This window comes from Sceloporus undulatus, chromosome 1 (genome assembly GCF_019175285.1).
Source record: "Sceloporus undulatus isolate JIND9_A2432 ecotype Alabama chromosome 1, SceUnd_v1.1, whole genome shotgun sequence".
Taxonomy (NCBI): domain Eukaryota; kingdom Metazoa; phylum Chordata; class Lepidosauria; order Squamata; family Phrynosomatidae; genus Sceloporus; species Sceloporus undulatus.
This window is the reverse complement of record NC_056522.1, coordinates 22,441,563-22,457,853: the sequence shown is the minus strand read 5'-3', so window position 1 is coordinate 22,457,853 and position 16,291 is coordinate 22,441,563. Positions and strand designations below refer to the sequence as shown.

Genomic DNA, 16,291 nt, shown 5'->3' with positions numbered 1-16,291 from the left:
TAATAATAATAATAATAATAATAATAATAATAATAATAATAATAATAATAGCAGCAGCGGTATGTGGTCTTCTTCTCTTTCTACATCCCATCGCCTTTCCTAGCATTATTGTCTTTTCCAGTGAGTCGTGCCTTCTCATGAGGTGGCCAAAGTATGACATCCTCAACTTAATCATTTTTACTTTCAGAGAAATTTCTGGCTTGATCTGTCTAGGACCCATTTGTTTGTCATTTGGGCTGTCCATGGTATCCTCATTCTCTACCAACATCTCGTCTCAAATGAATTGATTTTCTTCTTAACCACTTTCTTCACTATCCAGCTCTTGCATGCATACATGGTAATGGGGAATACAACAATCACATTTTGTCAGCAAACCCTTGCAATAGGTTTACTTAGAAGTAGAAGTTAACTTGAAGGTAGATAACAATAACTGCAGCAAATAGTGGATTACAGTGTTTCTCAGAGAGTGGAGCAGAATCCCTGTATGTGTGAAAGAGTTGCTCAAAGAGTGTGTGAGACTTAGAAACTCTGATCCCTCCTCCTTCTCTTCCCAAATTTTTATGTGCTAAGTTTACATATGCACCGAGTTAAATATTGAATTTCCTTAAATAAAACTGTTCTTTGAAGACACCAGTCACAGATGCAAGTGAAATGTCAGAAATAAAGTCTTCCAGAATACAGCCACATAGTCTGAAAAACCCACAAAAAACTTCTAATTTGAATGAAGTTTATTTCCTTATAAAATGTTAAAATATGAATCTACATGAATGTACAAATGAAAATACTCACACTAAATAAACAAAATATGTTTATTCATATATTAGGTTGAGTCAGGGAAGGGCACGATGTCTGCATGTAGATGTAAAGGGGGGGGGGTCCCAAAGATAAAAATAGAAACTGGGTTACCACACTTTTTTGAAGCATGAATGAGGAACCTTGATAAATCCTGATCCAACTACTTACCCACATAGTACACTGCTATATGCATCCTCAGTACCCCAAGTTAGAAAGTGACATTGTTTCTTCAGCAATAATCTAAAAACAAACCAGTCTGTACCTCCCTCCTCCTACCTCACCAAAACATCACTCCACATCCATATTGCCTTCACAATCAGACAAGGTTATTGTCCTGACTATGTACAGGCTCTCACACCAGCCATTGACCCCATGCCCAACTTCCATCTAGGGGGATGATTGGATTCAGCTTTAACCACTACTCATATTCTCATGCAGGGATACTTCACTCCTGCCAACACATTCATGCAGAGGTTTAAAAGGGGGGATGTCACCTTCACTCTTGTCCCGTGCCAATGATCCAAAGAGGTTTGTTTGGTGTTAGCTCGCCAGCAATGGTTTAACAATAATGATTTGCTTTTTTTAAAAAAAATCCTACCTTTACTTTTTTTTTTTTTTTGGCAAGGATATTTCTCTAATTATTAGAGACTAATGCATGCATTGGGTTTTTTAAAAAACATTTTCCCTCATATCTTTTGCTGAGAGTCAGCAAGTGTAATGGTGTGAGCAATGGACTACAACTTTGGAGATCAGGATTTGAACCAGTCTATGAAAACCTGGTGGGTGACCTTGGGCAAGTCACACTCTCTTGGCCTCAGAGGAATGCAAAGGCAAGCACCCTCTGAACAAATCTTGCCAATAAAACCTTGTGATAGTCACCGTAAGTTGGAAATGATTTGAAGGCACAGAGTAGCGTCTTTTTGGTATACATTTTTAATGGAAAACTATCCTGCAAAAGTCAAAGAGGTGCCAGAATGTAAGGATAATTGCATTCCAGTTTGCATATTAGTTTTTAAAGTGTAAATTAGGTTGGTTCATATTAAAATGCAAATGAAATTAATTCTGCCTCAACCCCTACTCCAAACAATGAAACATTTCAATTAGATTTTCTACCAAGAAAGCCTACAAAATCAATGCCTTCATAACAAAATACCTGACAGGCCACCTGTGATGGGTGGAGTGGGCACTGCCTGTTCTTTTCCTTTCTAAAGGTAACAAAGGGTCAAGGTAAAATTATGGCTAGCAATGGGGCATGAAAGAGCGCTGAACCACTAGGGAAGGGACTGTAGGTGTAACTCTGTGGTAGAGCGCCTGCTTTGCATGCAACTGGACCTTGGTTTGATTTCCTGGCATTTCCATGAAGGGCAGGGAAACACTCCAGGAAAGCCACTGCTAATCATTGTTGACATCACAGATCTAGATGGACCATTGGTCCCACCCAGTAGTAGGCAGCTTCATCTATCCCTATGTGCCTCCTTACCAGCATTTAAGAGTGTAGCTACTCTGCAGTTGGATAGCATTTTCAGTGTCATTGGTCTATCCCATGGAATCCTGGAAGTTGCAGTTTGGTGACCTATTTAGAAAGCATCAAGGTACCCTGAAAAGAGAGGGACTGTAAAATACAGTGGGCCCTTGGTATCTGCTGGGGTTTGGTTCCAGGACTCCCCATGGATATCAAAATCCATGGCTGCTCAGATCCCTTTATATACAATGACACATTAAAATGGTGCCTCTTATATAAAATAGCAAAATCAAGATTTGCTTTTTGGAATATTTTCAAGCTGTGGATGGTTGAATCTGTGGTTAAAGAATCCATGGATACGGAGGGCCAACTGTACATCAATTTAATTCTATAGTGTAGGCAGGCACCCAGTGTACACTAGGAACTGTAGTTGGTTGGGGCTTGCACTTTCTGGCAGGGAATTCCAAATCCTTCGCCAAACTGAAAATATCAAGATATGATAGTAATCAGCCACCACAGTTAAAGTAGTATCAAACAGCTATAATTGTGCAGTGTGGAAACACTCTAACTCAGTAGTATGGAAATCTTTGGCTCTCAAGAATTTTGATTGCAACAGTCATAAACCCTTACCATTGGTCCATACTGGCAGACTGAAACATCTGGAGAGTTAAAGTTTCCTTGCTGCTGATCCAACTCTTTTGCCCAGATCTGTCATCCTATGAGATGGGATGCAGGCCCCAATTTAGGCTGAGGAGAGATAGGGAAGACCACCCAATGTCACCTTATTAATTGGAGGAGGCATTTGTGGAAGATCGTTTCATCTGTGCTTTCATTACTTCATCAATTCTCTCATTACCTCTCTCATTTCCCTGCTTTTTGAACTACACATTATTCTTCCCTAGTGAAAATATCAGGATTTTGTGAAGTGTGAGCTTCTCTGTCTTTTCATAATATTCTTTTGGGGGAGATTGATCACTGTGCCTTGAACATATGTAAGAGTTCTAACACTAGACAGATGAGACAAATGTGTCTGAACTGGAGCCTGTTTCCTATGTTACATTTTTATTATAGCTGCAGAATTTTTAGTTGATTGATCACCTGTCTTTTAACTGATAGAGGAATAGATTAATTTATAGCAAATGTTATATTACCCTGCTCTATACCATCTGCCCTCCATATCCACAGATTTTTTTATCCATGGATTCAAGCATCCACGGATTGAAAATATTAAAAAAAATATATAAATTATAAATTCAAAAAAATTATAAATAGCAAGCCTTTATTTTCCATTTTATATAAAGGACACCATTTCACTCAGCCATTGGATTTAATGGGACTTGAGCATCCACAGATTTTGGTATCCACAGGGGGTCCTGGAACCAAATTCCAACAGTCCACTCTACAATGTTTTTAAGGGAATCAGGCTGCTTGTGAATAGGGAAACAGGGAGAGGAGGAGACACTGACACCATGGACCTTATCACACATGGGGGGGGTTTGATGTTTTTTCACACCAGATCCAGAGTCACTCCTATCTAGCAATGCGAATTAAGGTTAAAACGTGATGTTTTACCGCACCACACCTGGTTGCCTTTCTGTTGCCCTTCCGAATTGAGGGGGAAGCAAAGTCAGTTCTATTCCAAGCAAGTCACGTGATGCGGATTCAAGCAAAGCTGAGTGAGTGCACATTGCATTACCACACCGGAGGGTTCAGCGATTCAAATCAGCATCCTTGCACATGCTCAGTGGGGCTCTGGACACTGTCCTCCTTCCCTGCCCCCTCCTTAGCTGTCATCCTTCATGGGGTGAAGAAGCAGTGAGGGGATGATAGGATAGGTCGCTGGGGGTTGCTGGGGCCAGGATCAGGATGCAGGAGAAGGCAGGGGATGATGGGATAGCTCGCTGAGGGTCCCTGGGGCCAGGATTGGGATGTAGAAGTCAGGGGATGATGGGATAGCTCACTGGGTGTCCCTGGGGCCAGGATCAGGATGCAGGAGAAGGCAGAGGATGATGGGATAGCTCGCTGGGATTTGCTGGGGCCAGGATCGGGATGAGGAGAAGGCAGGGGATGATGGGGGATGGGATGGGATGGGTTGCAGGGTGGCAGAGGGGGTGAGATGGCATGAAGGAGGAGGAGGGGGATGATGAAGCAGGATGCAGGGGGCCAAGGGGGAGTGACATCGGAGTGGTTTTCCACACCAGACCAATTTGCAGTGCAATCAAAGTGAGCCTGGAAGCGAATTCTGTGAAGTCACTTTTTTCCCGGTTTTACCAAAATGAGGAGTCACTTTGGAATCACTGCGGAAGCACCTCTCAAGGAGCTCCCATAGAAAGGAATGGCGTCTGATAACACATTTACATTACAACATGAATGTGCATTGTTGGAAGTGCAGTCACGTCGGAACTGAGCCGGAAAATCTCCAAAAAGCTCCGTGTGATATACTCCCATCTGATTGCTGATATTGCAACTGCCATAGCAGCATGATTGGGAGCTTATTGATGGGTTTTCCCCCATCAACCACACTTAGCAAACACAATAGCTACGAGTCCATAACACTGTGTGATAAGTATTGCCAAAGGTGCTATTTTACAACTATAATTGCAGTTTCAAAGCTGTGTATGATAATTTCCTTACTATTGTAATAATGAGACCTTGGTCTAGGGAATTTATCATTAGCTCAAATAGAGGATTGGTCTCTGTCCTATGTATATGGAAGTAACCAAAGTAATAATAGGTCAACAGAGACAAGATTTATGAAAATAGACCCCTGTTTATTATTCATACACACTTAAGACAATCATACACTCACACCATCACCCAAGAACTTATGAATACAGTAAGTTAGCGTTGGATATGTAACAAGAGGCTGGACTAATGGTGATATTCACCTGTATGGTCCGATGCTCCAACTTCCAGATTGATGAAGGCTCTGCTGCACGGAAGGGAGAAGGGGGGATGGCTAGACGATTGGAACTATATCAGAACTCAGACAAGGAGTTTTCCTGGACCCTAACACAGAACACTGAGCAAAGGATTTGAGGGACCTTAAATAGGCAAAATCTTGCCTCAGGCGGAGAGTTGTTTACCCTACTTCAAAGCAAAACCAAATCCACATATTAAAGATTGCTTGATCTATAGACAGTCTCCAAGGTGAGATTGGTCATCCAATAGCTCTGGCCTGGCAAAACATTTTGGGCCATAAATCTGCCCAAATGTGTGAATGACTTTTCCTGTTGGCAACTCCTATTTTGCCCTCTTTGATCTATGTATGTGATGCGCTCGTCTTGCCGCCATGTCATCTCTCCCATCAGGCACTCTGTTATAGGGTCATGAGAGGGAAAGCCATCCACACTAAGGATTTTAAAGGTCCAATGCTCATAACACTATAATATTATATACTAAATATCATTTTAAACAACACTTCTAAAATATATATAAATAGTGGAGCATAACTCAGCCATGGATACCCACTGGGTGACCTTGGGCCAGTCATACTCCACAGCCTCAGGGGAAGGTGATGGCAATCCTCCTCTGAACAAATCTTGCCAAGAAAACCTCAAGATAGGTTGGACTTAGGCTTGCCATAAATTGGAGACAACTTGAAGGCACGCATCAACAACATCAAAAAAATAAAGCAGCAGAATGGAGTAACATCATAATCAGTTTTCCAAGTTAGAGGAAACATGTGTAAACCTGCACATTTTGATGAGAAGTTTAAAACTCACCACATTTGGCATTGTATTCCAAACCATCTAGAGGTCACTTAGCTAGAGATGGCTGACCTAAGCAGGGTGCAGATTTAACTGGTATATCATTGCAATATGTATCTTTTCCTCTACCACAACCACCCCATCTCCAAATAATCTGTCTTGCAAAGCTTGTTGGATGTAATCTTTTAAAAAATGCTTTGCTGTCAAGCTTTGCCAATATGTGTGAAGGGTAGATGTAGAAATGCTGCCAGTCATCCTTCTAGTCCTCTCCGTCACAATTAATCAGGTTTCATTTTCTTTGATTTCCAGAACAATGCCCATTTCCTGCTTCTGTGGATGCCACCTCTATTAGCTTCTAGATGAAAACCACATACCATATGCAAGTTCTCACACAAAAGAGAATCTGCTTCCTATCAGAAAACATCAGTCTCATTTCTGGCATTTACCTTCCTTGTGTGTGTTTCCCATGCCTTGATAAAGCTGAGCTGCAGAAAATGTCTTATCCTAAACCCTGACAGATCTTTGTACATATGTCACTGTCAACATTTATAGATTAATGCAGAGATCTGCCTGCTTTGGTAATAATTTATTACTCCTTAAGGCAGTGAATTCAAAGACTACAGTGGGACCCAGCAGTGGGATCCAGAAGCCATATCGATCAATCACATAATCAATCACTCAGACTGTCCAGATTTAACATGGACAGTACTGATTACTCTACTTTTGTCCCAGTTTTTTCAGGTGCTTTTTAATGTCCCAGTTTCTCTTTTCTTCTCCCACTTTTCCCCCTTTACTCTTGGGCCCCATTCCCACTGGCCTATAACACGGATCAGGACGCGAATCATGGGTGCATCGTTTCCATTTGAGCGTGCATTCAACTCACAGTGCTCCAATATCATTCCCATTGGGATTCGAATCTGAATCGAATTATCCTGAAAAATCCGAATTTTAGGTCGATAAACCAGTTTTAAAAAATAGTGGCTTGATTCGGGGCAAATGAATGGGAATGAAAGGGTGTCTGATTTGGGAACCTGGGGATGGGAGAAGCAGTGCTCAAGGGGCTGGCCTGAGGGTGTCACCCTCTTTGTTCTCTTTCTGCATTGCCAGCGCCATTTTCTTCTGTTCACATAGCCTTTCCCCCAGTGGATTGGGAAGCAGGGTAAGGCGATCGCACTACATTGAGCTCCAAATGCAGTAAACACATTACTCCCCCTGAAACTTCCCCTCTGCTTCACATTCATAGAGCAACGTGTGAGGAGAGCCATTGAACACCATTTTTTAACTATTATTATTATTATTTTTCTTTTTTTGACTCTGCCTGAGCACCTGGGCATCAGATGGGCTTTGCAGTACATGCCTGCATGATTGCCCCCCAGACAGCCCAAGGAATTGCCCAGGGGGAGGCAAAGAGACTTGGGGGGAATAGAGGCTCTTTCTCTCTTTCCCAGAGGAACTATGGGAAGACACAGAAGAGCCTGGACGCCAAGGAATTTGAGCGGAATAGAGGCTCCTCTTCTCTCTTTCCTAGAGGGAGTCTGGGGAGACACAGAAGAGCCTTGGATGCAAGGGGTTTAGGATGAATAGAGGCTCCTCTTCTCTCTTTCCCAGAGGGAGTCTGGGGAGACACAGAAGAGGCTGGACGCCAAGGGATTGGGAGCAAAGAGTGGCTCCCTTTTCCCTTTCCCGGAGGGAAAAAGTGCCTCAGCGACTGATTGGCTATGACATCAAGCACTTAAGCGCTTGATTGACAGCTGCTTTAAAAAAAAAAAGAGGTTCCGGAAGGGCAATGGGAATGGGGAGCAAAATAACTCGCCTCAAATTACCACAGGGAAAATACCAATGGGAATGAAAACAGGTCTGTTTGCACCCGTTTTTAATGGGAACGATGGGTCAGATTCGAGTCAGAATCCAAGTCAGAATCGCAGCGAAATAAGCCGCTTTTTTTGCCCAGTGGGAATGGGGCCTTGGTTTACTTCGATTGCTGCAAACAGAGTTCAAAGTGCAAATATAATCTGCATTTAATTGACTCAACATTGGTGGTGATGGGGAGAGGGCAGGGCAGGACAGAATCTTCCCCTTGTCGGGCTCAGAAAAATCAAACTGGGTGTAAATGCCAGGATTCATCTGCTTAAAATAATAGAAACATATTCAGGGTTAGCCATGTGTATTGGCAGAATCGATTTATCCAAAAAGATGCTGAAAAAATTAGTGTCAAAAAATGTGGATTAAATAGGTCTAGGTTCCCCACTCCAAATTGCTTTAGCGATTCAGTCCAAGTGTGAACCAGGGTCATTTAAACCAGTTCAAACTGATTTGCAATCTGATTTAAAAGGTAGTGGAAATGAGGCCTTAATAACTTTTTACCTTTTGCTGCCTGGCCAAACTGTTTGGATCAAATTCTGATGGCCAAAATTGTCCCAGCTTTCATCTCAGAACTGTTGGAATCAATGCATTTATTACAAAGATGACAGACATACAGGATGAATATCATATTATTAATGCTTTTAGGAACTCAAGGATACTTGAATTCTGCTTACGTTTCCTCTCTTACCCTCTTTATCTCTTTGTATTCCATTGCTTCATTCTCTTCTCATAATAGTGGATTCAATTTCTCCTTCTTCATGTGACCAGTTTGGAAAAGGATATACTTACATACTGGGCATCAGGTGCAATTGTTTGCTGATATAAGTTATTTGAAGCTGTCATTGGGGGATAATGGTTTGCTTTGTGAATTTTGGTTGGAGCAACAGTAATATTGCTGCTGCTAAGTGGCTAGATGGCATGTGGCAAAGTCTTGTATGATATTGTAAATAAATATAATTCATAGCACAAGCCTATCTATGTTCAATCAGAAGTCCCATTGTTTCCAATGGGGTTTACTTCTAGGTATGCACTTGCAGGATTGCAGTCTTGGACATAGCCCAGAAGAGCATGAGGAACATAGAGATACACCAATTCTGCACAAGCTGCAGGATTTCAAGTACACACAGGATTGATAATACACCCATAAGTCTACAAGTAGATTCACACATGCATTTTTCATTTGTGTAAATGTGTTCCTTCTGGTGCATTTATTGAGACAGCCCATGTACTGAAAGCTTGGTGGATATACTGGAGCACATGTATGAATCTATAGCAGGGAAATTCCCTTTACCATATGATGCTCTCAAAAGATGGATGAAGCATACTACTGAGAAAAATAACTGAGGCTGCATCCACACTGCAGAAATTCTGGAATTTGTAGCTTGTTGTAGCACCAGAACCCTCTGACAGCAAAGATTGAACGTCACACAAAACTACAATTCCCAGAATTAAAAAGCATTAATGCATGTCATTTAAAGTCATGTCAAACTGGATTATTTCTGCAGTGTGGCTGCATCCTGAGATGTCAGTGTTATCGGACATGTCTTGCTGGACTTAAAAGTTACCAGTGATGATGATGATGGAGGTGGTAGTTGTTAAATGCTGTTGTCAACTTTGGCTTATGGCAACCTTTTGAATGAGAGACCTTTTATCAAGAGCCCTGCTCAGGTCTTTCAGATTCAGGGTCATGGTCTCCTTGGTTGAATCTATCCACTTGCAATGTTATCTTAATCTTTTTCTGCTGCCTTCTACCTTACCAAGCATTCTTGTCTTTTATGAGTATGACTTCTCATGACATGTCCAAAGTACACCAGTGTCAGCTTAGTCATCTTGGCTTTTAGGGGAGTGTTCAGGATTGATTTGCTTTTCGACCCATTTATTTGTATTTTTAGGCAGTCCATGGTATCTCCATAACTCTCATCCAGCACCACATTTCAAATGAGATGGTTCTCTTTCTATCAGATTTCTTCACTGTTTGCAAAATGATGTGAAATTTAGTGTTGCTGTTTGGGGGCCCAGCCAGCTAGCCATGCTCCCTTTTCCCGCCCTTCCTTGGTGTGGTTTTTATTCCCAATAGTGGCAGAATGCCATGTCCACCCCATATGCTCAGGCTATGTGTGTGTGTGTGGTTGTGGTTGTTTTTTTAGTGGGATCCATTTTTTTCCTATAGATTTGTTTTGCTTTCTTTTTAAATTATCATTATTATTTCTGCAGATACCAGGATTCTCCCAAGCATTTGTTTTAAAAGAATGAGGGTGGGGGTTGCTACATTATAACATTTTAATATCCTAATTTTTAAAAAGAATGGCAACATTACAGCTCAGCAGCCAACAGTTAACACAACAGAATCAATTATGCATCGAGAAGCAGTGTTCATGGGTCAAAACTCCACGTAATATCATCTGTGCTATCAATAATAGAATCAATCATTCAAGGCTATGAATAATAAAATTTGGTTTTACTGTGCATATATCAGACCAGCTGTTGCCGCACAGCACACATTTACCATAGCTACAGCTGCACTGCAGAAATAATCGGTTTTGAGACCACTTTAATGGACATGCCTCCATGCTATGGAATTCTGGGTATGGTAGTTGCAACTACCATTCCCAGAATTCCATAGCATGGAGCCATGACAGTTAAAGAGATCTCAAAACGGATTATTTCTGTAGTGTGAAGGTAGCCCATATGTACCTCAAGGATGTACTATATTATCATTTTCCTTGAAATAATCATAGTAAATGAATAGGCATCCCAAGCTATCTGATTGCTCTCTGTTATACAAAGCTAGTGCCATTTTGGCATCAGAAAATGAGTTTGCTTTTAATATATCTTCTTCATCGTCAGGATCAACATCATAATTTTTCATCATCATCACCACCACTGACATGTTTTAAATATTAAATATTTATGAGTCATTTTTCTACATGTCTATCCAAACCATACAGATAGCAATGGGTTTCAAGCTGCTCAGCTCTGTGCAGGATTACAACCCCTTCTAGGCTGGGTGGCTGACTTTCCTTTTCATATCAAATTCTTTGACTGTCAAAAGACTCACTGTTGCAATACATATTCAGTGACCTTTCTTGGCTCAAGAGAATTATAAGTAGAGTATATCTCTCTAGCAGCCTGAGGTCACTGTCTTCTCAGTTTTTAAAAATTGAAATGACTTATTTCCCTCCTGGAGAACTAATTTTAACCCTGAGGTGAAGATGCAACACTAGTAATTAAGATCCATGGGTAAGGTCTGAGATGAGAAAGGATATAGGTCTCCCTTCACAATGGCTGGGAGCAGGGAGGGAAATGTTCTGTCAGGACAAAACATGTATTACTGAAGCTGAAGACTGGAGAATCAGGTGGACACAAGCAATGGAAGGATCCATCTATTTTAGTCCATGTCAGTTTCATGTGAGTTCCATCTCATTTTCTGTATCAACCCATATTTTTAATCCACACAAAACAATGAAGTTCCAGGATTCCAGAGCCTACCCAGGGTTCATTTCAAGGGTATAGCCACCAAGACTGCAAAATAAAGCCCCTTTCCATTAGAATTCTGATCTCCACATGAAATTTTCCTTCAGTCCCCAAATTTCTAATGTCGCGGTGGCTTACCACTTCAAGTTGAGCATTTAGAAATGCAGTTTACACAACCAAAGAAAAGGGGGCAAGCAAAGTTACCCAGGGAATGTGAACACAGCAGAGTCCTAGATGTGAACAATTTTAAATATCTCAGGTCCAAGACACACTACAAAAATAATCCAGTTTGAGACCACTTTAACTGCCCTGACTCAGTGCCAGGGAATCCGAGGAATTGTAGTTTATTGTGGCCCCAAAGCTCTCTGACAGAGAAAACTCAATGACTCACAAAACTACCATTCTCAGAATTCCGTAGCATTGAGCCAGGGCAATTAAAGCAGTCTCAAACTGGATTCCTTCTGCAGTGTGGACTGGACTTTACTTGGGGACTAAAAGGAAATTTCATTGGGGACAGAATTCTTCTTAGGAGCCATGGCAGTTAAAGTGGTCTCAAAATGGATTATTTCTGCAGTAAGACAGTAAGTTTTAGTTTCTTGAGTTCATGGCAGACATTTCCCATAGACCGGGGGGGGGGGGCACATTGTCCCATAAAATATGGAAGGATACCAAGGGGTTATTGACACTGAAAATAATACAGGATGGACCCAGGTTAAATCTCCATTGTTCACATGCATCCCAAATACACCCAATTCAAATGGTGGGGGGGGGGCAAAAACCCACTTAACCCAGGATAATCAATATTGGGGTTTTCCCCATGTTTTTTAAAAAGATCTGCATCATCAGTAGTGTGAATATCTGATGTAAATAGACCCGAAATAAAACACTGCATTGCAAAAAGGGGGTTCTGAATGCATTCACATCATGTGTGAGCAAACGAACTCGCAGAGATGTGCATCAGTGTGGATTATTGCAGTCCCATAGTGTGAATAACAAACCCAGAATGCATGAGTGAGATGATGCACATCATTGCACTAAAAAAGCTATGTCTGAATGACTCCTAAGATAACATATGCCTCATTACACTCTTACCCTGACTTTTTACATACGTTCTCAGAGTGTCGCCATACCCCATAGGAAAATTGACTTTCATGCTTTTTAGGGAGCATGGGGCCCTTTGGGGGTCATTAAAAAAAACCAAGTACAAATTATTCAGGCATGGAAGCTCAGCCAGGAGTGTGGCCCTCCATGTGAAGGGCCAGTGTACTCCCACTATCTCCAACAGTTGCTCATTTCTGCTTTAAATGACATTTCTGAATATATTTACTCACAAAATACAAATTTCAGTAAGTCTTTTCTCGTAAAGCATGAATTTTTAAAAAATGTTGTATGCATTTTGGTATGTTTCTGAACTGAGAACCACACTGGAAAATACAGGAAAATGTGAAATGAAAGATAACTTCATTCTGATGGAAGTGCTTCCTCTTCAGTGTCACTCTTAAACCTGAGGCAGCAAACCCCCCAACAGTCCTGATTTCGCAGGGACAGTCCCAATTTATCCTTTGTCATCCCGCTTTTCCCGCTTCTTCTAAAATGTCACAGTTTCTCTCTCCTCCCCCCTTTGTCTTCAGCTTATTGCACTTGCTGTAAACTGAGATCAAAGTCCAAAGGGTAGTTTGTCCTCAATTAACTCAAAAGGGGAACAGAAAAGAGGAGGCAGAATCTTGCCGTTCCCAGTAAGCTCAGGCAAAAGCAAATTGCTGCAGCTTCTTCTAGCCCATCTATTCTTCCTCACTAATTACTTTTGCCATCTTGACCACACTCTGATGTTTCTTGGCCACACATGTCCCATTTTTCATCTGTGAAAAGTTGGAGGCTATGAGTGTGACTGTCCCCAGCCTGACGTGCCACTCCGTGTGGCCATGGGGAACAAGACCACATTTCTAGGCAGCATGAGAGAGTGTCCAAGTAGACTCATGGTAGTCGTTACAACTTAGAATGTTCCATAGTAGAATATTTGGTTACAAATTAAACCAAATTAATTTTTAATTAAAGCTCGGATGCTTTCTTTGACCTTGTGGCCATTATTTAACAATGCTTATTTATGTTTTCTACATAGGATTATATATACACAGTTAGGGATGTCTGTAAAATTCCCAGTTAAGTCACTTACATATCTGAAGAGTTTAAACTGTGTTGGGTAAAGTAGACAACCTCCTCAGTGGATGGTGGGCATTTAAATGAAAGCTCAAGCCCATTAGCATTTTCCTGATGGATTCTCTGAAATTCCACTGGTCACAGCTAAAGAATCAGCACCAAAACATGTCCCTGGCTGCAGAAATAATCCAGTTTGACACCACTTTAACTGCCATGGCTCAGTGCTATGGGAATTGTAGTTTTGTGAGACATTTAGTTGCCTCTGTCAGACAGCTCTCATGCTAGAACAAATTACAATTCCCAGAATTCCGCAGCATTGAGCCAGGGAGGTAAAGTGATGTCAAAGTGGATTATTTTTGCAATGCGAACACAGCCTCTGAAGCAGAATCTGAAAAAAACATTTCTACACTACAGTTCCCAGAATCCCCTAACCACCCTGTCAGAATGCTAACATAGGAGCAAATTTGTTATATTGAAGACATTCTTCAGGAATTGGAGAAAACTCTACAGAATGGAGCTGTACTAGAACTGCCTCAGTGTTAAAATACTCTTGCATTGGCAGACATATATATACATATAAAAACACTATTAAGTAATGTTTCCTATTATAGGGACCCTACATTTCATTTAGCAAGCCTAAGGAGGGCCAGTGTGTAGTCAGGAGACCAGGGTTCAAATCTCTGATCAAGCATGGAAACCTACTGGGTGATCTTGGGCAAGTCACAGACTCTCAGCTTCAGAGAAGGGCAAAGGCAGCCCCCCTCTGATCAAATCTTGCCAAGAAAACCTCATGATAGATTCACTTTAGGGTCACCGTAAGTTGGAAACAACTTGAAGGCACATAGCCTCATAGTCGTTTAATATTAATTTGGTACAACAGTTCTAGAATAGATTTGTTGTTACAGGAATCGACAGACCTATGCCAGTTACTAGTAACCTCCTGCCTGTCATTTCTCAGTAATGCTGCAAAGGCTTCATCAGCCATGAAAAAAGGACCAGAGTACTTCAAGGTGAGTGTGACCTACATTTTGCAGCAAGACTCCCAGGGATTCCTATGCTCTTTCATGGGGCAAGCAGGAAATTTCAGATAACAGTATCGGATAGCTTTAAAATGCACCAATGTCCTTATTTATTAAATATAAAATGTGCCATTACACTCCTCATGTATTATGTAGCTTGATATAAAGTGGCTTTCTTTATAATTAATCATTTAAACTGCATATTAACTATACAAAGTGCTTCTTGATTTCTCCTCTCTCTCTCTCTCTCTCTCTCTCTATTCATGCTTACAGCAACCCTGTAAGGTAGGCTGTCCTTATCCTTTCCATCATATAGCTGTGCAAATGAGGGCAAAAAAAGAGGGAAGAGGATTTATATATCTCCTATATCTTTGGACATACACACACACAGAAAGAGAGAGAGAGAGATACAGATGTACTGTGAAGCAGCCTTTATGTATTTACAATTCCTTATAGTTATATCATAGGTCAGTGGTTCTCAGACTTTCCACCCTTGTAAGCCCTTTCACTACATGTGGATGTCGTGCCCCCTACTCAAGGTGGTATATGAATAAAAATATTTTGTTTGTTTAGTGTGCATATTTTGATTCACACATTACATGTTAACATTTTATAAGGAAAAAACATCATTCAAATTAAAACAGATTTCTTTCAATAAACTCCATATTTAACTCAACACATGTGTAAATTTTACACATAAAAAATTGGGAAGAGGGGGAGGAATCAGGGGCACCAAGTTTCCTTCTTCTCCCTTTGAGTAATTCTTGTGTGTCGTCCCCCCCCCCCCAAGGTTCCCACCCCACAGTCTGAGAACCACTGGAATAGGTCCTTTGGGGTTTGATACCTGAGATAAACTGAACTTAGAAAAATTATTTTTTAGATTCCCCCATGCTGATTGGGGATACTGGAAGTTTTAGTCCCAAAATGTAACTTTCCCAAGGTCTGGCGCTGTGTGGTTTGGAGTAGACTTGTTAAGCCCTAATCAGATCTGACTATTGAGAGTCATTCATACTGCCCAAACATATTGGGATGTGGTAGTTTAAAGTGCAATAGCAAACTTCCTCTGAACAAATCTTGCCAAGAAGACTTCACAAAAATCCCTTAGAGTCACCATAGATTGGAAATGACTTGAAGGCACACAACAACAAATTACCACTTTTATTTTCCAATCTAAACAAAGGAGTTTATCATATAAATGAGATTGGCAGTTTAGTAATAATAATAATAAGTTTTATTTATATTGTCCCGCCTCTCCTGATGGATCGAGGCGGGATTACAACAGAATTATACAAACACAATTATACTAATAACAGTTATTTAAAATCACAATATAAAACATATCTCATCTAAAAACAATTGGTACAATATAAAAATTTATCATAGCCTGAGGTAGACTCCTGATCGGGCGGTAGCAAACTTGTTGAATCTATAAAAGATCAGGAGGGTATGCTTGCCGGAAGAGGTATGTTTTCAGCACCTTTTTGAAGGCGTCCAAGGTGGGAATGAGTCGAAGCTCTTCTGGAAGGTTGTTCCAAATCGTTGGGGCCCTAGCCAAGAATGCTCTCTAGTGAGTAGATGTTAATCTCACCTTGCGGTGTTCAAGCAGGTTCTTCCCAGATTTTCTGAGAGTGTGGGGCGGATCATTTCAGGAGAGGCGTTCCCTTAAGTAACTCGGGCCCAAACCATATATGGCTTTAAAGGTGATCACCAACACTTTGTATTGGGCCCGGAAGCTAACTGGCAGCCAGTGTAAGGATTTTAGTACAGGTGTTATGTGGTCTGACCTTGAGGTACCAGTGACCAATCTGGCT

The 16,291-nt window shown here is 41.1% G+C and overlaps 1 protein-coding gene across 1 annotated transcript in view; it reads left to right on the top strand.

Moving 5' to 3' along the window:
- Nucleotides 1–16,291, top strand: part of SLC8A1 (solute carrier family 8 member A1) — a 475,767-nt gene that overhangs the window by 62,146 nt on the left and 397,330 nt on the right. Inside the window, exon 2 of the mRNA XM_042445609.1 lies at nucleotides 14,367–14,471. The gene's annotated coding sequence lies outside the window, so the exon portion shown is untranslated. The remainder of the gene's footprint in view (nucleotides 1–14,366; nucleotides 14,472–16,291) is intronic.